Below are 23,531 nucleotides of genomic sequence, written 5' to 3'. Positions count from 1 at the left end.
GGAAGAAAGTAAAAAGACAGAAGAATAGAAGAGTATTTAAAGTAGGGGTGAGGACGGACAGAACATTGGTGCCCAATACCCCTGAAGTGGGCAGTGTCCGTGATAGGGGAAAAATGAAGGAATAACAGCAGGGAGGTTGGGGAAGGAAAGATAAGAGAAAAAGAGAAAAAAGTGATAGAAAGATAACAGAGAACATTTGAACGCACAAAATAAGTATCCCCTCTTGCGTTCAAAGGAAGATAAAGAAGGATAGAGTGAACGGTCAGCGTACGGCTGGTCACCACTGTTTTTAATCGCCCCTCCTTATAGACCTCTTTCTGACTCCTTCACACGGGGGACTGAAGGTACTTATTCCATATAACAGGTTCTGTATAGTTTCTCTGACCTCCATTGTCACCCAATCCCAGGCTTATTAAAAATCTGTCTAAGTTTCTGTAAAGGCTGAGTGTCACTTGTATGTGATCTACCTTGTAGGCTAAATGTTAGGTAAAGAGAAGACAGAATCTATAAAAATAAAGACAGAGATAGGTTTAGATAAATAGATACATTTTATTTCTTACCCAAAGACAAGTCTTCAAATTGGTACAAATACAGACATCAGATTCTGGTTTCAACCGCACAGGGCTTCGCCGTCTGACTGAAGCTTCGGAGAAGAGACTCTCAAACTGAGCCAAACTCTCCCCTCTTTTATACTCTATCTTCTCCATAGAAGTGAATGGTGAGGAACCTAGCTCCTTATATGTCTCCACTTCCTGAGATCATACTTTCCCATGCGATCTGCGATCTGATGTGCCCACCTTCTTCCGTTCTCAGCTACTGCTAATTATCAACATGTTTTGGGAAGCGTTGAGATAACAGTTTCACATCTTCCGGCTGCAATACCTCTCATACCTTTCTCATGAACTTTGTATTACCTCTGTCTCATTTTTTTCCATCTGCTTTTTTTTTTTCAGATTCTATGAACTTGCAGGAAGAGCAAGTCCTTGCTCAGCCAGTCATAGATTTTTAAACCTAGCTGGTATTTTTACAGCCTGAGTCCTAAAATCTGGCCTTCCACCCTTCCGGTGGGCATCTTGCTGTAGTATAATTATACAAAGTTAAGATGAAGGTGCAAGTGAAGAATTACACAGCACTACTTCTAATACAGATGAAAATGACAATAATGATAATAATAAAGTACTCTTTGCTACATAGAAGTCAAGTGTTTCAGACAGAGATTCCCTTGATCGTAACTTGCAGATCCAGTCAGAAGACATCAGTAATATTGCAGCCTGACCTGATCTGAAATAACTTTTAATCAAACTGACGTCTCCACTTCCTGCTAGTGCAGTTTTTGAACACCTTTTTAGCTGTGCTGGATTAAGACTCACAAGCACACTCACATGAGTGACAGTCATTGTCAAAAATTTAGTTTTACTAAAAGCAAAGTGGGCTGAATTGCAGAGCAGTAAAGTTGTTGAGATAAAAACATTAACAATTTGTATTTGTGGTACTTTTACATTTTACTCAAAAAATATTGAAGGCTTCTTTACAAAGCTGTGTTTTCTCGGTTCAGCAACTGAGAGGAAGCCCATTCAATTCCTGTGAGCTTCTTCTCATTTGTTGTGTGGGAATCACCTATGTTAGGCGATAATCCCCATGTTTACTAAGCCATACAGCTTTGTCTGCATTAGTGCACCACAGTAAACAAGGGGGTAACTTTTTTTACTTTTACTTAAACATTTTTAATGTGTTTTTCATTATACTTTTACTTAAGTATTAAAATATACATTTATATTTACTTTTACTTAAGTACTTTGACCTGCACACATACACAAATAAATACATCTTCATGAAGGAAAAACATATGGAAAAAAATTCACTTGGCTACCATCATTCAAGATCTTGGCTTAAGTTAGTATTTATATGCTGGCATTCAAAGTTATGTAATTAATGATCTTTCAGATTTTTCTTTTCAACAAATCCTCAATAATGGATACTATAGTGGATTGACTGAAACATCAAAAATGGATTCTTAATTCATCAAAATATGAAGCTCTTTGCATCTGTAAAAAAAAAAAATAATAATAAAAAAATATATATATATATATATAGCCAATTATCTAGAATAATAGTATACATGAAACTATTAGGTGATCATGTGTGATTTTAGATAACAAGTTTTGGGGCCCTTTTACCAAGGTGCGGTAGGGCTACCGCGTGGATAGTGAATGGCTAAACAACACTACCACTGGATGTACCCAGTCCCTGTGGTAGTTCTGGATTTGCCATGCACCATTTCCTGTACTAGAAATGTGCCCACGCTGCCCGATTACCACAACAGTAGCGCATGAGCCCACACCGCCTACTAAATAAGAGGTGGTAAGGGCTCAGTTGGTAATGGCTGCATGCTAATTTGGAAATTAGCATGTGGTCATTAATAGAAAAAAAAATAAAATTCAGCCATTTTTGACCCGTGCTAACAAGTGGTAGAGCACACGGGAAACCCATACGCTAAAACTTCCATCAGCCATTTTTCAGCACAGCTTAGTAAAAGGACCCCTTTGTTTTGTATCTCATGTCTCATATATTATTAAACAAAATTCACAGCCCTTAGGCGGGGCCTACATTGCAACCTAGGATTTCTTATCTATCTTACCCATGAATTATAGGATAATAAACCACTGCCCTCACCTTACAGTGGCATGTAGACAGACTCCAGTCCTGTAATAATGCACTCCAAGACAGGAAGTTTTTTCTCCTCTCGAGCTAGCAACTGATTTATTCCTTAGCCAGCTACTGGGTCAGTCATGGGCCGAAAGCACAGAGATTCCAATGATAATTTTTCAAGTCCCACAAAACATATGAGTCTTTGGTACCTGACAGCAGTACTATACAATAGGCTGGCTGAGTTTTAAGCCCCTGGGTGCAAAATTGGCCCAGAAGCCAAGTTCTTTATTAGCTAATAGTTCCCATGGTTTGTCCTTACTGTATCTCTTGTTGTCTTCTCAGTTGTTACTCAGATATTACTCCACTGTGACCATATTGTTACTGATGTTAGTGAATCATCAGTGCCGTACACTGAAATGCTAAGAACTAGAAACATCATCTCTGAATGGATGAGCCAGGCAACCAATTCTGGCTTTACCAATCAGGCACTTGCTATCATGTGGCAGATGCATTGACCATGTTTCAAGTGATGAGACAAAGCGCAGGCCTAGCAGCAGGGCTTTTTTTTGAGGGGGTACTTGGGGGTACTGAGTACCGGCACCTTTTCCATTGTCTGCTAAAATTGACCCATAGTCCCCAAGTTTTAATGAAAGAGCTGATGCCCTAAACACCAATTCTGCCTTGTCATAGGTTCTGTGATTTGTTGCAGGAGAGCTGGCTATTGTTGGGTGTGTCCCTCAATGATCACCCCACCCCTGAAGGGTGGCCTGGCATTGGAGTACCAGCACCTTTTTGCTAGAAATAATGCACTGCCTAGCAGGCACTGGTACCAGGCGATCAAGGAAGACAAAGACGTAGCGGAGAGACTGAATGAATTCTTTGCTTCGGTCTTCACCGAGGAAGATTTGGGTGGGATACCGGTGTCGGAAATGGTATTTCAAGCGGACGAGTCGGAGAAACTTACTGACTTCACGGTAAACCTGGAGGACGTAATGGGGCAGTTCGGCAAACTGAAGAGTAGCAAATCTCCTGGACCGGATGGTATTCATCCTAGAGTACTGATAGAACTGAAAAATGAGCTTGTGGAGCTACTGCTAGTGATATGCAACTTATCCTTAAAATCGAGCGTGGTACCGGAAGATTGGAGGGTGGCCAATGTAACGCCCATTTTTAAAAAAGACTCCAGGGGAGATCCAGGAAATTATAGACCGGTGAGTCTGACGTCAGTGCCGGGGAAAATGGTAGAGGCTATTATTAAAAACAAAATTACAGAGCACATCCGAGGACATGGATTACTGAGACCGAGTCAGCACGGCTTTTGTGTGGGGAAATCTTGCCTGACCAATTTACTTCAATTCTTTGAAGGAGTAAACAAACATGTGGACAAAGGGGAGCCAGTTGATATTGTGTATCTGGATTTTCAAAAGGCGTTTGACAAGGTACCTCATGAAAGGCTACAGAGGAAATTGGAGGGTCATGGGATAGGAGGAAATGTCCTATTGTGGATTAAAAACTGGTTGAAGGATAGGAAACAGAGAGTGGGGTTAAATGGGCAGTATTCACAATGGAGAAGGGTAGTTAGTGGGGTTCCTCAGGGGTCTGTGCTTGGACCGCTGCTTTTTAATATATTTATAAATGATTTAGAGATGGGAGTAACTAGCGAGGTAATTAAATTTGCTGATGACACAAAGTTATTCAAAGTCGTTAAATCGCGACAGGATTGTGAAAAATTACAAGAGGACCTTACGAGACTGGGAGACTGGGTGGCTAAATGGCAGATGACGTTTAATGTGAGCAAGTGCAAGGTGATGCATGTGGGAAAAAAGAACCCGAATTATAGCTACGTCATGCAAGGTTCCACGTTAGGAGTTACGGACCAAGAAAGGGATCTGGGTGTCGTCGTCGATAACACACTGAAACCTTCTGCTCAGTGTGCTGCTGCGGCTAGGAAAGCGAATAGAATGTTGGGTATTATTAGGAAAGGTATGGAAAACAGGTGTGAGGATGTTATAATGCCGTTGTATCGCTCCATGGTGCGACCGCACCTTGAGTATTGTGTTCAATTCTGGTCGCCGTATCTCAAGAAAGATATAGTAGAATTGGAAAAGGTGCAGCGAAGGGCGACTAAAATGATAGCGGGGATGGGACGACTTCCCTATGAAGAAAGACTAAGGAGGCTAGGGCTATTCAGCTTGGAGAAGAGATGGCTGAGGGGAGACATGATAGAGGTATATAAAATAATGAGTGGAGTGGAACAGGTGGATATGAAGCGTCTGTTCACGCTTTCCAAAAATACTAGGACTAGGGGGCATGCGATTAAACTACAGTGTAGTAAATTTAAAACAAATCGGAGAAAATGTTTCTTCACCCAACGTGTAATTAAACTCTGGAATTCATTGCCGGAAAATGTGGTGAAGGCGGTTAGCTTAGCAGAGTTTAAAAAGGGGTTGGACGGTTTCCTAAAGGACAAGTTCATAAACCGCTACTAAACGGACTTGGAAAAATCCCAAATCCCAGGAATAACATGTATAGAATGTTTGTACGTTTGGGAAGCTTGCCAGGTGCCCTTGGCCTGGATTGGCCGCTGTCGTGGACAAGATGCTGGGCTCGATGGACCCTTGGTCTTTTCCCAGTATGGCATTACTTATGTACTTATGTACTGATATACACCATTGTTGCACTTCCAAGGTTTCTAGAGCTAAGTTTAGCTTCTTTGAAAGTCCCTAGTCCCCAGTTTCCATGTTCACAGCCACATTGAACTCAAAATTATATGGGAAAATGTGGGGTATAAATGTCATAAATTAATAAAACAATGAATAGGGACCCTTTTACTAAGCTGCGGTAAAACGTGGCCTGTGCTAGTTTAGATGCGTGAAATTGGCACGTGCTGGGCCATTTTTTTTATGGACAATGGGCCTTTTTTAAAAAATATATTATCTTTATTCAGGTTTTCCATAAAACAACGGGGCAGTAAATGGATGTGCACTAATATTAAAAGTAGAGCGTGGCTATTTACTGCCTGAGCCCTTAATGCCACCTATACACTGGAAAGGGCTCGCACGCTATTCATGCGGTAATCAGGCAGTGTGCGCCAATGTGGCCACGCTGCTGATTTCCTCCAGGAATGTCTCCCATGGTAAAAAATAGAAAGTTATTTTCTACCGTGGGAAAACAGCGCGCCAATTTCAGAATTACTGCTGGGCACCTGTGCTATCCCGGTGGTAGTGTCAATTTGGCATGCGCTACCCGCACGTTAGCAGTACTGCAGCTTAGTAAAAGGGCCCTAAGGTTGTATTCATTCTTCACACCCAAACAGCAAGACCTTTAGCTGTAGACAGAGCCCAGAGTGTAATGCAACAAGAATCCATGTCAGTTTGGTTCATTGTGGCTTGGTTTAGGGGGTCTTTTACTAAAGCTTAGCTTGAATTATCTGTAGCAGGTCCCATTTTATTCCTATGGACCCTGCTGCAGATAACTCGAGCTAAGCTTTAGTAAAAGACACCCTCCCCCTTAGATCTCAGATTCACACAAAAAGGTGTGGGCAGGTGGTAACCCTACAAAGAAGAGGCGTACCTCCTCTCAAAATACTGCAGGTCTGCAGAGCCCTTTATGTTCCCATCCATTCCCCCTCCCCCATCATTTTATGAGTGGGAGCTTTTAATCCCCACACACAAGATTCTTATGCATCATTTATAAAATATTGGTGCATATTTGCCTACCCTCACTTTTGAGTGCTCAGCCTGACCTGCATTGCCTATACAAATTTACTTTTCCTATGACTTCCTTACTTTGCCTTCCAGGATCCATCACCGACAACCAGATGCCAGAATAAATAAAACCTGTGCAACACCTTATATAAACTCCTCTCAAAGGACTGCTTGAAAGATTATTCAGCACTAAAGAGAAAATGAAGGTGTGACTCATGAGCTCATAACAATGGGAATTAAAGTTGAATCATGACAGTCTTTGATTTTTTTGCAAGAAGTTTCAAATCTTATTAGAACTGTCTTTTCTAGCCATATTTTTAATATATCAGCATAAGGAACTAAAGTATGTGGTAATAACTGTGAAATGAACGTTAATTAATTTAATTTAACATGAACCAAATGCTTCAGGTTCTGGGAAAGTCACAGTATTCATAAGAGTTCATCGTATATGTGTTTTTTCAGTCTGAGTAAATGAGACAAAGAATAATATCAGAATACTGCTAGTTATGTACTTTATTTTCTACTGATACCATTGCACACTCTCAACCAGGTAGATTAGAGAACAGCCAAGAACATGATGTTACCTGGCAACCACAGCATCCGCAGAATAAACAGATAATCATAAATTCAATAATGTAGTTCAGAAAAATAGACTAAATAATAAAAGAAAAACTGATGGTTTTCACGCTGGAAATTAAGAAATATAACATAGAGAAAGACTTCATTGATTTTATGGGCCTTATTTTAAATTGATCTTTTCTCCTTCTGTCTCTATGGGAAAACAATCTTGATTGAAATAGGCTCATTGATTTTTAAGAAAACATGGCAATAATGGGGTCAGTAATCACACCCAGCAGAAAGCTTTTGTTTTTAAAAATCTTCTACAGCATTTTTTTTAAAATATGTAGATTCAGCACCACTATCTGGGTAAGCATCGGTGCTGAGTATACGTAGAAAGTGCTTGTCGCTGGATGTTATACGCATAATGGCAATATTCTACCACAATACGTATAGTTAAGAGGTTTAAGTTATGATGATTTTTTTCAAGGCCTGAACTAAATTACTTAGTTATACAGATAGGGCTAGATTCTATATATCACGCCTTAAAAATCAGCGCAAAAAAAAACATACGCCTAGGCGTATGCTATAAAGTATGCCTAAATGTAGGCGTACTTTATAGAAAATGACTAACCTGCTTATAATCGAACGAGAATAACGCCCAAGTTCCGACCTAAATCGGGAGATGGGCGTTCTTCTCACAAAAACAAATAAAGCGGCATAATCGAAAGCCGAACTTTGGACGCTTTCAACTGCACTCCGTCGCGGATGCGGACAAAGTTGACGGGGGAGTGTCGGAGGCGTGGTGAAGGTGGAACTGGGGCGTGGTTATCACCCGAACAGAGATGGGCGCCCTTCGCCGATAATGGATGCGTTTGTAGCTAGAATTTAGGGCACTTTTCCTGGACCCTGTTTTTTGACGAATAAGGCCCCAAAAAGTGCCCTAAATGACCAGATGACCCCCAGAGGGAGTCGGGGATGACCTCCCCTGACTCCCCCAGTGGTCACTAACCCCCTCCCACCACAACAAATGATGTTTCACAACTTTTTACTTTCACCCTCAAATGTCATACCCTCCTCCCAAGCAGCAGTATGCAGGTCCCTGGAACAGTTGTTAGGGGGTGCAGTGGACGTCAGGCAGGTGGACCCAGGCCCATCCCCCCCCTACCTGTTACAATTGTGCTGCTTAATGCTACTAGTCGTCCAACCCCCCCCAAACCCCCTGTACCCACATGTAGGTGCCCCCCTTCACCGCTTAGGGCTATAGTACTGGTGTAGACTTGTGGGCAGTGGGTTTTGAGGGGGATTTGGGGGGCTCAACACCCAAGGGAAGGGTGCTATGCACCTGGGAGCTCTTTTACCTTTTTTTTTGTTTTTGTAAAAGTGCCCCCTAGGGTGCCCGGTTGGTGTCCTGGCATGTGAGGGGGACCAGTGCACTATGAATCCTGGCCCCTCCCACGAACAAATGCCTTGCATTTATTCGTTTTTGAGCTGGGCGATTTCATTTTCCATTATCGGTGAAAAGCAAAAACGCCCAGCTCACACCTTGGCGAATAAAGCATGGGCGTCTATTTTTTTTAAAAAATACGGTTCACTCCGCCCCTTCACGGACCCGTTCTCGGAGATTAACGCCCATGGAGATAGGCGTTTCTGGTCGATTATGCCCCTCTAAATGTCCATGTGGTTTTTAGAATACACCGAGTGCACAACTAAATTTGGTCATAGTCAATCACACCAAGTAAAACTTGGTGTAAATGTTGACATCTAAGTTAGGCACAGACTGGGTGTATTCTATAACAATGCGCATAAATTTTAGAAATGCCCATGACCCACACATTGCATGCAGCAAACAAAGCACAAAAGGGCCTCCAGAACTAGAGCAATGGTGCAATCATCGATAAAATGGACCCGACACGGGCTTTGTTTCACCGCACAACAGCACCTGTCTCAGGGGTCAATCTAATATTCCTTTAAGTTGGAAATAACCCAGATAGTCCTTTTATAGGTATGGGAATGTGGCAGAAGCACATGTAACTTACAATATTCAGGAATCTGGCTGCTCAAGTGATCAAAAGCCATCCCGCCATAAAATTATCTGTATTGTGCACATCTACTCTGTACTGAAAGTCTTAGAAGTGGTCTATGATGCTGGTATATGACAGTGCAAGATTCTACATTTGGATCAGAGGACTATAAAAAGATAAAAATCTCAGGTGCTTTCCCACTCATGGCGGACAGACAAGAGCACTAGCGAAAAGCTCCCAACCCGAAAGTGCATCCCTGCACTGACCGGGCCGTCGGAACCACGGCAAAGGCCCGATCGATCGACAACGGCAACGGCGAATGACCGGTGAGCTGTCCCTGCACCCTCGGGCGGCCACCTCGCAGCGCCAGCGAAGAGCGACCTGGGCCCGACCACGCGTCCAGCGGTGGTCGTGGCTGCGGCGGGCGGGAAGGAGAGACCGCTGACTGCGGGCAGGGAACTACCGGGAACGGAGAACATCGTGGGTCCATTTGTGACGGCGTCGTTGGTCTCCGGCGCGGGCGGACGGTCCGGGTCGGCGGTGGCTCCCTGTTGCCTGCCTGCCGCGTGGCTGCGGCCTGCCCCCACCGTCGCTCGGCTGCTCAGAGCTCCCGCGGCCCTCTGCCTCGGCCAGCACAGTCCGGGGTGCCCGGAGTGTTCGGGCCCCTGCGCAGAGGGATCGGGCGGACCGTAGCCTGCCGCACTGGTCGACCGTGGTCCTGGGCACTGCCACCGCACTCCCCGGCCGGAACGGCCTGGGTGCGTACTTGCAGTGCGGACCACGGGACCGAGACGCGCGGGATCTTGCAGCGCCGACAAGAGAGTCCACCAGCCCGTTCCAGCCGGCCGATCCAACATCTGCACAGGCTTCAAGGCGATCCAGCGTACGGGCCGACCGGAGCAGGGACAGAGACCGTGGGAAACAATCCATCAGCCACACCTCGTCCCTGACCAGTCCGTAGGCCCAGCTTCCCTGCCTGCCTGCCTGCTCTGCCTCATCCGCTCCATCTGCCTCATCTGCTCCATCTGCCTCATCCGCTCCATCTGCCTGCTTGCCCTGCCTCATCTGCTCCATCTGCCTGCATGCACGATCCAGCTTCTTCCTGCTTCCATGCTTGTTGTTCCAGTCCACCTGCCTGCTTGTCACGGCCATCTGCTCCAGCTTGACCCAGCTCGTCCAGCCTGTACCACTCCAGCTTCTCCCTGCTCGCTCCAGCCCATCTCCACCACCCTGTACCAGTCCATCGATTCCAGCTTCTTCCTGCATGCTACAGCTTGATCCAGCCCGCCTACTCCAGCTCCATCGATTCCAGCTTCTTCCCACATGCTACTGCTTGATCCAGCCCGCCTAATCCAGCTTGCCACCTTGTTCCACTCCGCCTGATCCAGCCCTGCTCGTCCCAGTCCGTCGGATCCAGCATCTTCCTCCTTGTTCCAGCCACCTGCTCCAGCTGTTCCAGCCCGCCTAACCCAGCTTGCTCCAGCCTGATCCAGCTTCCCCCTGCGCGTTCCAGCCCGCCTAATCCATCTTGCTCCAGCCCGCCTGATCCAGCTCCCCCTGCTCGTCCCTGCTCCGTCGGATCCAGCTCTTCCTTCTCATCCCAGTCCATCTACTCCAGCCTCCGTCGGTTCCAGCGCTTCCTGCTTGTTCCTGCCACCTGCTCCGGCTGTTCCAGCCCGCCTAATCCAGCCTAATCCAGCTTGCTCCAGTCAGCCTGATCCAGCTCTCCAGCCTTCTGCTCCTGCTGTTCCAGCCCGCCTAATCCAGGCCCTCTGCTCCAGCCAGCTTACTCCAGTCTGCCTGATACAGCCTGTTCCAGTCCGTCTGCTTCAGCCTGTCCCAGCCTACTCCAGTCTGTCTGCATCAGCTTGTCCTAGTCCGCCAGATCCTGCTTCAAACCACTCCAGCCTGCCTCTCAACCTGACTACTAGCCAATCATTGACTTTCCACCAATCACCTGACTGTCTACCACCCCCTGCCTCCCAGCCCATCTTCCTACCAGCTCATCACTTTCCTGCCCGACTGCTTACCCTCACCTGCCTGTTCCCTAGCCCACCTACCTTCCCTTTGAACACCTCAGTCACTACCCATGGCCCCCATTCACATTCTATTCCTTGCCCTGTCCCTCCCTAACCTTTTCCTCCTCTCACCGCTGTCTTCCACACGATCTCACTACCCATCCCTATCCTCTTCCACCCTCCTCTACATACCCCTGTCCCCCACCACCTCACCATCCCTACTGTCTTCCTCCTCCTTCCTAGCTTTCAACCTTCAACACCTCCTTCCTGCCATGAACCCTTCCCCTTTCCTCCTAAGCGCATCCCGTCTTCGCCGCCTTCGTCACCCTTCATCACCCACCCTTCTCCGCACTCTCTTGCTCCTTCTCCTGCTATCCGCGGGTGACATCAATCCCAACCCAGGTCCCCCACACCTGTCCTCATCCTCATCCTCATCTCATTTATGCAAACGATCCCGCGATATCTCCAATCTCATCCCTATTCCCCTCCTCCCCCCCTCCTCCCTCCCTTTCTCGTGTGCCCTATGGAACGCCCACTCAATCTGCAACAAACTTCCCTTCACCCACGATCTCTTCATCTCCCATTCCCTTCACCTGCTCGCCCTAACTGAAACCTGGCTCACCCCGGACAACTCTGCCTCAATCGCAGCCCTATGCCACGGAGGTTATCTTTTCTCCCATTCGCCCCGCCCAGTCGGCCGCGGTGGCGGCGTCGGACTACTACTTTCGCCCGCCTGCAGCTTCCAGCCTCTCCACTTACCTCAGTCTCACATCTTCTCATCCTTTGAAGTTCACTCCATCCGTCTATTCCACCCACTGCCACTCAGAGTTGCAGTCATTTACCGCCCCCCTGAGAAATCCCTTCCTTCCTTCCTTACCGACTTCGATGCCTGGCTCTCCGTCTTTCTTGAGCCCTCATCCCCATCCCTCATTCTCGGTGACTTCAACATCCACACTGACAACCCTTCCGATTCGTATGTTTCTCAGTTCCTCACTCTTACCTCCTCCTTCAACCTCCAACTGAGCCCCACCACCCCTACTCACAAATCTGGCCACTGTCTCGATCTCGTCCTCTCTTCTACTTGCTCACCCTCCACTTTCTGCGTTTCACCTCTTCCCCTCTCCGACCACCACCTTATCACATTCACACTTCAGCACCCTCCCCCTCAATCTCGCCCAACACTAACTACTACATCCAGAAATCTCCAGGCTGTCGACCCCCCCACCTTATCCTCCACTATCTCTGATCTCCTCCCTTCCATCTTGTCCTCCACATCCGTTGACAAAGCTGTCTCCACTTATAATGCCACTCTTTCCTCCGCTCTTGACACCCTTGCACCGTCCACCTCCCGGCCCACAAGACGTACCAATCCCCAGCCCTGGCTGACCCCTTGCACCCGATACCTCCGCTCCTGCGCCCGTTCGGCTGAACGCCTCTGGAGGAAATCTCGCACCCTTACTGACTTCATTCACTTCAAATTCATGCTATCCTCCTTCCAATCCTCCCTATTCCTCGCTAAGCAGGACTACTATATCCAATTGACCAATTCCCTCAGCTCTAACCCTCGTCGTCTATTCGCCACCCTCAACTCCCTCCTCAAAGTGCCCTCTGCTCCCACCCCCCCTTCACTCTCTCCTCAATCTCTAGCCCACTACTTCCGTGACAAGGTCCAGAAGATCAACCTCGAATTCTCCACTACTCCCTCTCCTCCTCTTCAGCCTATATCTCACTCTGTCATCCAACCTACCCAGGCCTCCTTCTCCTCCTTTCCTGCTATCACCGAAGAGGAAATCACCCATCTCCTCTCCTCCTCGAAAGCCACCACTTGTTCCTCTGACCCCATCCCCACCAACCTACTCAACACCATCACTCCTACCATCACCCCCACCATCTGTTATATCCTTAACCTCTCTCTCGCCACTGCATCGGTCCCGGACACCTTCAAGCATGCTGTGGTCACTCCACTCCTCAAAAAACCATCACTTGACCCTACCTGTCCCTCCAACTACCGCCCCATTTCCCTCCTACCCTTCCTCTCCAAGTTACTTGAACGCGCCGTTCACAGCCGCTGTATTGATTTTCTCTCCTCTCATGCCATCCTTGATCCGCTTCAATCCGGCTTTCGCCCCCTACACTCAACAGAAACAGCACTATCTAAAGTCTGCAATGACCTATTCCTCGCCAAATCCAAAGGTCACTACTCCATCCTCATCCTCCTCGACCTCTCCGCCGCCTTTGACACTGTCAATCACAACCTACTTCTTGACACACTGTCCTCCCTTGGGTTCCAGGGCTCTGTCCTCTCCTGGTTCTCCTCTTATCTCTCCCATCGTACCTTCAGAGTACACTCTCATGGTGCGTCCTCCTCCCCTATCCCGCTCTCTGTTGGAGTTCCGCAGGGATCTGTCCTTGGGCCCCTTCTTTTCTCAATCTACACCTCTTCCCTAGGCTCCCTGATTTCTTCTCATGGCTTCCACTATCATCTTTATGCCGACGACACCCAGCTTTATCTCTCCACACCACAAATCACTGCGGATACCCAGGCCAAAGTCTCGGCCTGCTTATCCGACATTGCTGCCTGGATGTCCAACCGCCACCTGAAACTGAATATGTCTAAGACTGAACTTATTGTTTTCCCACCCAAACCCACTTCCCCTCTCCCTTCACTCTCTATCTCAGTTGATAACACCCTCATCGTCCCCGTCTCATCTGCCCGCAACCTTGGTGTCATCTTCGACTCCTCCCTCTCCTTTTCTGCGCACATCCAGCAGATAGCCAAGACCTGTCGCTTCTTCCTCTACAACATTAGCAAAATTCGCCCCTTCCTCTCCGAGCACACCACCCGAACTCTCATCCACTCTCTCATTACCTCTCGCCTTGACTACTGCAACCTACTCCTGACCGGCCTCCCACGTAGCCATCTATCTCCCCTTCAGTCCATCCAGAACTCTGCCGCACGTCTTATCTTCCGCCTTAACCGATATACTCATGTCACCCCTCTCCTCAAGTCACTTCACTGGCTCCCAATCGGATACCGCATACAGTTCAAGCTTCTCTTACTCACCTACAAATGCACTCGATCTGCGGCCCCCCCGTACCTCTCTACCCTCATCTCCCCTTACGTCCCTACCCGTAATCTCCGCTCTCAAGACAAATCCCTCCTTTCAGTACCCTTCTCCACCACCTCCAACTCCAGGCTCCGCCCCTTCTGTCTCGCCTCACCCCACGCCTGGAACAAACTGCCTGAGCCCATACGCCGTGCCCCCTCCCTACCCATCTTCAAATCAATGCTCAAAGCCCACCTCTTCAATATCGCCTTCGGCACCTAACCACTTCACCTCTTCTCAGGAATACTTACCTACCCCAACTTGACATTTCGTCCTTTAGATTGTAAGCTCTTCCGAGCAGGGACCGTCCTTAATTGTTAATTTGTACAGCGCTGCGTAACCCTAGTAGCGCTCTAGAAATGTTAAGTAGTAGTAGTAGTAGTAGTATGTTATGGGTTTAAGTTGCTTCCCTACCCATGTCCCACACATGCATATACCCCCTTACATTGACATGCTATGTGTGTTAGATGCTCCACTGCAGAATGGTGCTTCGGCCCCCTTCTGGCACTTTCATGGTTAAATGTACACTTGTGCATGTACTTTAAAAGCTTGCATTTTATACATTTACTGGTGCAAAGGGTACATAAATTCAGGTGCCTAGTTTATTAGGTTGCCCTTTATGGAGGTAATTCTATAATTGGGCACCAAAATTTCAGCTCCATTTCCATGCAAGTGAATATACAAAATACCTGTACACTGATAGGTTAGTCATGGGATGGAGGGAGGGGACTCAGGGCTTGGGCCCTATCACTTTCAGCTCAGGCTCTCTATGCTTTAATGGCTAACGGGGATGCCAAGCCCCACCTGCTGAAAAGGTCTCCTGTGCAAGTTTTGCTTATGCAGTCTGAGCAGCACTTAAATCAGGAGCTGTGCATCAGCTGCCAATGCTGGCTCTCGCAGATACTGAAGTGCACCGTCAGCTTGAGAGCTACTCTGGCAGCACAGGGGAGACTCGTGCAGGAGACCTTTTCAACTTGCAGGGCTTGGCATCCTTGCCAGCAAAAGTATACTTTAATATGGTGGAGACAGTGGTGGCAGCAGCAGAGGGATGGGAAAGTGGAAAGAATACCTGGTCCCTCAGCCTACTTTGCCCCCTCCCCCTCAAGGCTACATCCCTACTGCACTCTCACGGGTAAGTGTACACTTGCAAGCCTAAGTGGCAGCAAAACAGTTACGCACTATTTTGTAACGGTGCATGTAAGTGACATTCCTCCAGATTCTATATATCACACCTAGTGTTCCGCACCAAAATCCAAGCATACGCAATAACAACTTGCGCAACTTATGTAATTGGCTTAATAAGACAATCAGCGTTAATAGCACATAACAAGCAATAATGAGCACTAATTGGCAATAATTAGAATTTAAGGAAACAGATCTTTCTTGGCATGGAATGCTGCTGGAGACCATAGAGAACAGATGCTGTATTTTGGATTCTGTAGCCAATTTATGTGCTTTTATCATCAGTGGCTGAGATTTTTTAATAGACTCCTGAAGAAAGAGTGTTAGCGCCGAAACTCAGGACTGTGTAGAGTCTCTGAAACTGAATTGTTGTACAATCTTCTCTTTTGGATTTGTTTCCACAATAAACCTACTGTTTTTACGGACAATTGGTCTACTCCCTACCTCTTTTTTTGTACACTGTGTGTGTTTTTTGTTAGGGGGATACTTCTGTTTGTTTTTTTTAATAATTAGAATTTTTGCACACAACTCACTAAGTGTATTCTGTAACGCACTGTGCCTAACTTTTAACACTGCAGGAAAAAAAAGGACATGGTTATGGGTGGGGAAATGGGCGTTTCATGGGAGTTCCAAAATTGACATGCATTGTTATAGAATATAGCCCTCTGCACCTAAATCTATGCATCGGGATTTATGCCACATTTTCACTGGTGCAAATGGAGGCATGTAGTTTTAGGCACCAAGATACCAACTAAGCATATTCTATATGCCGCACCTAAATCTAGGTGCCGCTTATAGAATATGCTTAAGCGGAAATGTTTTCCACACAGATTTTTTAAGCACCATATATAGAATCTAGCCCATAGTGCATAAATTCAAAGGAGGGGACATTCACATGGGCACACAGCAGATTGAGCTAATCTATATAATAATTTGCTCCTGCAACATTCCAATGCGTCTACCTGCGTTCGTAACCATCTCGTGATGTCAGCCAGCCTCCAGTGTTCCATTCCCCCTCACTGCCTCGCCCTTGCGTCAAAACGTAATGACGTCAGAGGACGGAATAGTGAGAGGGAAGGGAACGCTGGAGGCTGGCTGACGTGAGGAGATGTTACGAATGGAATGTTATGGAAGCCAGCCAGAGGGTGGGACTATGAGGGAACGAACTCGAAGGGAAGGCTGGAGATGGGCAGGGCTTTCAATGACGTGGCCGCTTCGACGGAGGTAATCAGGGGAGCAAGGAGAATCACTGGGTGACTGGAGGGGGGCAGGGGAGCGAGGAGAATTGCAGGGTGGCTGGAGGGGGGGCAGGGGAGAGAGGAGAATCGCTGGGTGGCTGGAGGGGGGAGCAGGAGAGAGAGGAGAATCGCTGGGTGGCTGCAGGGGTGGCAGGGGAGAGAGGAGAATCACACACACACACTCTCTCTCTCTCTCTCACAGACACACTCGCACCCAGTCTCACTCTCTCTCTGTCATACACTCATTGTCACACACACACTCTCAAACATACACGCTCCGAGGAAAACCTTGCTAGCGCCCGTTTCATTTGTGTCAGAAACGGGCCTTTTTTTTTACTAGTATTCTACAACAGCATCTGGGAACCCAGGTTTTGACATAGAATAGGCTTTCACTGCCCATTTATAGAACTAACTCCTACATGCATAAGTAGGTGGAACACTATTTGGATACTGTCAGGGCATTTAGAGGAAATTTTGGCATCACTATAATTATAGTGCTGGTGAAATCCCACGGTTAGGGGACTTACACATATAGCAGCAGCCACTAAACACATAAATCATTTTGAAAATTGACCTGAATATTGCTCAGCAGTTCTGTCCTTTCTTATAACATCATACTCATGCAAACCTAGGTTCAGTTAAGCAATAGAGGATGTAAAGGAGGTAATTACAAATGAATGAATTATAAAAGCATAATTCTGAGTTTGAGAAGGTTAGACTCGGGATGTTAAATAATAGCAGATATCCAATATTTGGAAGATAGTCACAGTTTGGGAATTTAGTCAACAGCTTAAGGCTTTTGAATTCCAGGAGGGTTTGCTAATTTTATGTAGGGGTTTGCTAATTTTATGTAGGGTTTTCTCAATATTGTTTGGGGATGCTTTTTATAGTTGAAATAGAGTTATGTTGTGTAACTCTGTATGTTAATTTTGGAGTTAATTATGTGCATAATGATGTGATCTGCTTAAATCACAACATTCCACACATAATTAAAACCCTATCTGCTTAAATAGGGCTTTACTAGATTATGGGGCTCAATTTTGAAACAGAAAAATGTCCAAAAAGTGACACAAAGCAGCAGATGACATTTTTCTTGCAAAAACATCCAAATCACTATTTTTGAAACACATATTTAAGACATTTTTCTATGCAGTGCACCTACAGTGCATCCAAATCACAAAGGGGCATGTTGGGAGCATGTTGTGGGTGGGATTTTGATGTTCCCAAAACTTGGATGTTTTTTATGCCTTAATGGAGCAAAGCAAAAATATCCAGGGCTAAAAGTTGAATATTTTGGTCTGGACATGTTTTGATAATGACTAACTCATAAAAAGGTGCCTTCAATGACCACTGGAGGGATTAAGGCATGACCTCCCCCTTTGCTCCCCCAATGGTCACTGACCCCCTCCCACCCCCCACAGATGTGAAAAAAACCCAGTACATACTAGCCTTTATGACAGCTTCAGATGTTATGGCCAGTCCTATTAGAGCAACAAGCAGGTTCCTGGAGTAGCCTAGTGGCACGTGCAGTGCACTGTGGAGAAGGGGACCCAGGCCCATAATCCAATCTAACTGTTGCACTTGTGGTGCAAAGTGTGATCTCTCCAAAACTCACCAAAAACCTATTGCATCCTCAGTTTAAAAAGGGGTTAGACGGTTTCCTAAAGGACAAATCCATAAACCGCTACTAAATGGACTTGGGAAAAATCCACAATTCCAAGAATAACATGCATAGCATGTTTGTACGTTTGGGAAGCTTGCCAGGTGCCCTTGGCCTGGATTGGCCACTGTCGTGGACAGGATGCTGGGCTTGATGGACCCTTGGCCTTTTCCCAGTGTGGCATTACTTATGTACTTATGCACATATAAGTGACACCTGCAGTGGCGTACCAAGGGGGGTGGGGGGGGGTGGGGGCGGTCCTCCCCGGGTGCACGCCGCTGGGGGGGTACCGCGTGCCTATTGGCCGAGTCCGCTCATTCCCTCCCTGCTGCTCCCTCTGCGCAGAACAGGTTACTTCCTGTTCCGGGGCAGAGGGAGCAGCAGGGAACGAGGGGACTTGGAGCCGACAGGCACGCAGCACCCCCCCCCCCCCCAGCAGGTAAAAATGCACCCGGGGGGGTGTAATTTCACCGCAGAGGGGGTCGTGCTGCATCCGGGGGGGGGGGGGGGGGTAATTTTGCCGGGGGGGGGGGGGGGCGCATCAGCGATCCGCCCCGGGTGTCAGCCAGCCTAGGAACGCCACTGGACACCTGCAGCCATAAGGGCTATTGTAGTGGCATACAGTTGGGTACAGTAGGTTTTTAGTGGGTTTGGAAGGTTCCCCATATGATATAAGGGGTAACAGTGAGATGTGTACCTGGACCTTTTATGTGAAGTTCACTGCAGCACCCCCTAGGGTGTCCCATTGCTTTGTTGGGATGTCTGTGTGGCTAGTCTACTAATAATGCTGGCCCACCCATATGTCCCAATTGTTTGTTTTTGCGTGTTTTTCCCTTGGCCTTTTTTGTTTCAAAAATGGTCACAAAAGAAAAATGCACTGAGCACAAAACAGCTAAAAATAGATGTTTTTCAGGTTTGAAAGTGGCCATGTTTACCACTTGATTTTTGGATGTTTAGTAGCTGCCCTCTAGACCTATTCTACCCAGTTTATATCTTATAGAAGAGGCGTCTCCAGATTTGTACATTGTATTCCATATGGGGACTCACCAGAACTCGGCCCACCAAGTGTTTTTTTTTTTCTGGCCCTCAGAAGCTTGTGCTGCTTACAGTGAGATTCCTACTTCCCCAACATGACTCAGCTCTCTGTAAGCAGGAGCCACATGGTTCCAGAAGTTTGGATTGATCGCGTACAAAACCAAACTGAACTTCCAGCACTGCGTGGCTGAAGCTTGCAGAGACCTAAGTTAGAGGATTTCCACTATTTCTTTTTCAGCAAAAACCAAATGAGGGAAAAGAAGCTGTGTGAAGGCTGGGAGAATTACATGAGCAAGCGAGACTGGATGAAGGCTGGGGAGGGGTAACATGAGCAAGACACTGGAGGTTGGGGGGTTACAGGATCGAGAGAGACTAGGTGAAGGCTGGAGGGGTTACATGAGTGAGAGAGACTGGGTAAAACCTGGGTGGGGTTACATGAATGAGAAATACTGGGTGAAAGCTATGGGTTACATGAGTGAGAGAGACTGGGAAAAGGGGACAGTACAGCCTCACATTTTGCCACTATTTGATGAAACATGCAGCAAAATATGACAGCGCGTGTTTTGGCCCTCTGAATGTTACAAAATATAAAATGTGGTTCAAATGGAGGTTTCATGTTTGTCTTTTGTAACATACAACACGCATTATTTTGGTGATTTTTATGACTCATCGTGTTGTTATGCTGTAACGTCTGGTGTCTTAGCCTATTATTTGTTGTTATTATCATTGGCTGAGAGAGTATTTGATTGACTCCTGAGGCAGGTGCCACAGATGCCGAAATGCAGAACTACATAAAGTCTGTTTCATATTTTTAATAAACCCACTGTTTGTATATACATTTGGTCTGCCCCCTATGTTTTCTTTTGTCTACACTTCTTTGCGTTTTGTTATTAGGGGGATACTTCTGCTTGTATTGTTTGTGGGATCTGAATGTCATTCTGACCTCCTTCATGAAACCTCCATTTGAACTATTTTGCTCCTGTTCTTTGAAATTCTTAGTGTTCTTAATAGCTATTACTTCTTTCAGAAAAAGTGCACTTCAAGCCCTTGTGGCAGACATAGGCGCCCGGTATAAGCCGAAAGCCAACCCAACAAGCCTCCGCTGCCTCCCCACGGTATCCGGAGCACCATGCAGCACAGCAGCATCAGTACAACAGAAAGAAAGAGTAAGAGCGGCAACTTGGCAAGCCCACAGGAAGTAAAGCAGCACAGCTGTAGCCTGCGGGACCTGACCTTCCGTTCTGCACATTCGCCAGCGTGAGCGCGATGAAAGACGCCCCCCCCCCGACTCACGCTACTGCCAGTAGTAGTCTCCACTAGCGATTACAGCAGGTCTGCCTCAAGGACTCTGCCTTCGCCAATGACACGTTCTCCCTCCGTTTCCTGCTTCCGCGAAGGCGGGACATGTCACAGGGAAAAGTCCGACTTCACGAGGCAGGGCTGCTGTGGTCTCTACAGTGCACACCACTACCTGTAGCACTGCACACCAGAGAAGAAAGACTAAGGCAAGTGTCCGACTACTTCTGCGGGGGAGGGGTACTAAGGGAGAGACTAGAACCAGGAGGGAGCGAAGAAAAGAGTGGGACTTAGAGGGACAGACTGGAGGGGGGTGGCAGAAGAGAGCTTGCTTGCTGAATTTTTGGGGGGAGAGAGAGATGAGGCCTTCAGCTCTCTCACAAAGGTTCAGCTTGAACCTTTGGGAGAGAAAGAGAGCTGAAAGTGCTGCTCTGATAGTCCTGGGTGGGGTAGGGAAGGAGGGCAGGCAGGCAGGAGGAAGAAAATATGTAAGACCCTGGAGGGGGAGACAAGTTATAGATGTGGACTGGGGGGCGGAGGGGGAAAGAGCTTGCTGAACCTGCAGGGGAGAGCTGATATTCAGCCTTGGTGGTAATATTTGATTTAAAGAGAGAAAAACTGCACATGGAGGAAGAAAATAGGCAGAAGCTAGATCCACTGGACAGTCAAGTCTGTGGAGGACCCAGCTTTTACTTACGGATGTAGGGCAAGAAATGAAGAAGAAAGGCGGAAAGTAAAGAAATAAATGGAAAGGAAGCCTGGAAACGGAGTTAAGAGGACAGATAGTGTTGGATTATTTGTAGTAAATAATTAGCAGATTTTAGTACACACAGCTTCAGCTTTAGAAATGTTAATTTCTTTCTTCATCTCTCTCTCATTCACCCCTGAATAATTCACTGCTGAGTCACTTTAAAGTTGAAGTAACAAAACATCTGTTTACTCACAGTTTGTAGTTAGATTATAATCAGACAGGCTTATATATACATATTACTATACATTTGTCTTATCAGCTCCTTCCATGTGCTTAGATGGTAATGGATGCTCACACCACCATAGATCCTCTCAGGTTAGGAGAGATCATGAGCTCCATGTGCTCCATGTGCTGCATGTGCTGCATCTAACCCCCACAGGAAGTTGCATAGCTGTGTGACCTCTCTAAGTAATTCACATCAGAGGTCACAGAGTAATCACAGAGAAATAATAGGTGACAGGCAATGCATGTAAAAATACAATTACATTCCAACAAACCCCTTCTCATGCATAACTGTCATGCAATTATTTATTCATACAAAGTCCAAGCTTTATACGCAGATCCTCAAAATGTTCTCTGGGTAACGGTTTGGTCATGATGTCAGCTGTCATCTCACTGGTGTGACAATAGTGTAGACTGATGACCCCTTCTTTCGCCAACTCTCGCACGTTGTGGTATTTCGTTGCGATGTGCTTGGTGCGTGACTGAACCTTGTCATTCTGTGACAGTCGGATGCAGCTCTGATTATCTTCCATTATCTGGATTGGTCTTTTTTCAGCTATTCCAAAATCCAGCAAAAGTTTTTCAATCCACATCAGTTCTCTGCACGCTTCCGATACGGCCACGTATTCAGCTTCTGTAGAAGACAAACTCACAATACTTTGTTTATGACTGGCCCATGAAATTTGTACATTTCCATACATAAACACATATCCACTTGTGGATTTATAATCAGAATGATCCCCTGCCCAATCTGAATCACAGTAACATATTAGTTTTGGATTACTATTGGCTGAAATCTTTAATTTACAATCAATGGTACCCTTTAAATACCTTACCATCCTTTTAACTGCAGTCCAATCTGATTTGGTAGGTGAGCTGACCCTTCTGCTCAAAATTCCTACTGCATTTGCTATATCAGCCCTGTATGTGGTAGCTAGATATAAAAGCTTACCTATGGCTGATCTATATTGGATGTTATCTGGTAAAGGTTCTCTTACTGTTTCATCCTTCAGAAAATCAGTGATCATGGGAGTGCTTACAACTTGGGCATCTTGCATACCTAAACTTTCAATAAGCTCATTTATTTTCTGCTTCTGGCTTAGAAGATAAGAACCATCATTTTGTTTCTCAATTTCTATACCAAGATAGTATGACACATTTCCAAGTTCTTTTATCTCAACATTGAGGTTTAAACACTTTACAATGTCCTTGTACTCTTGCTCACTTTTGCTTGCAATGAGCAGATCATCAACAAAAGCTAAAATGTATGCATATTGTCCATTTGTGCACCTAGTGTACAAACATTTATCTGCTTCACCTTGCTTAAATCCTAAATTTGTCAATATTTCATGCAATTTGTCATTCCAACATTCTGCACTTTGCTTTAATCCACAAAGACCTTTGTTTAATTTACACACTAGCTGTCTTTGTTTTGTATTTATGAAACCTGTTGGTTGTTCCATGTACAAGTCTTCAGTTATATCTTCATGAAAAAACGCTGTTTTCACATCAATGTGTTTGACTTGCATGCCTTTTGAGACTGCAATGCTCAGAAGTGTTCTGATTGTCGTGTGTTTCACTACAGGTGCAAACACTTCATCAAAATCTTCTCCATATTTTTGAAGATATCCCTTTGCCACTAATCTGGCTTTATACCTTTCCACTTTTCCTTGTGCATTCCTTTTTAACTTGAATACCCATTTGCATCCTATAGCTTTCTTGCCAGGAGGTAATTTTGTAAGAATCCAAGTATTATTTTTATCCAATGCATCAATTTCTTCTTGTGCAGCTTTATGCCATTCAGCAGCTTCTTCTGCTGGCATTTTCTCAATCTCATCCCATGTTAAGGGCTCTTGAGCTTCTGCTGACTTTGTTAGGTAAGACAGTCTTAGGGGTGGAACACCTTTGTTTTCCCTGGATGAGCGTCTGACAACAGGTTGGTCTGACCTTTCCGCATCCTCTAAATCTGAGAGTTCTTCTCCAATTGATTCCCCTTCTCCAACTGTACTGTCCTCTTCAATGATCCTTTCTGTGTCTGCTTCCTCTGCCTGTTCCTCGTTAGATACAGGTGAGTTGCTTTCAGA

Source organism: Microcaecilia unicolor, chromosome 2, assembly GCF_901765095.1.
Source record: "Microcaecilia unicolor chromosome 2, aMicUni1.1, whole genome shotgun sequence".
NCBI lineage: Eukaryota > Metazoa > Chordata > Amphibia > Gymnophiona > Siphonopidae > Microcaecilia > Microcaecilia unicolor.
This window is presented reverse-complemented; position numbering follows the sequence as displayed.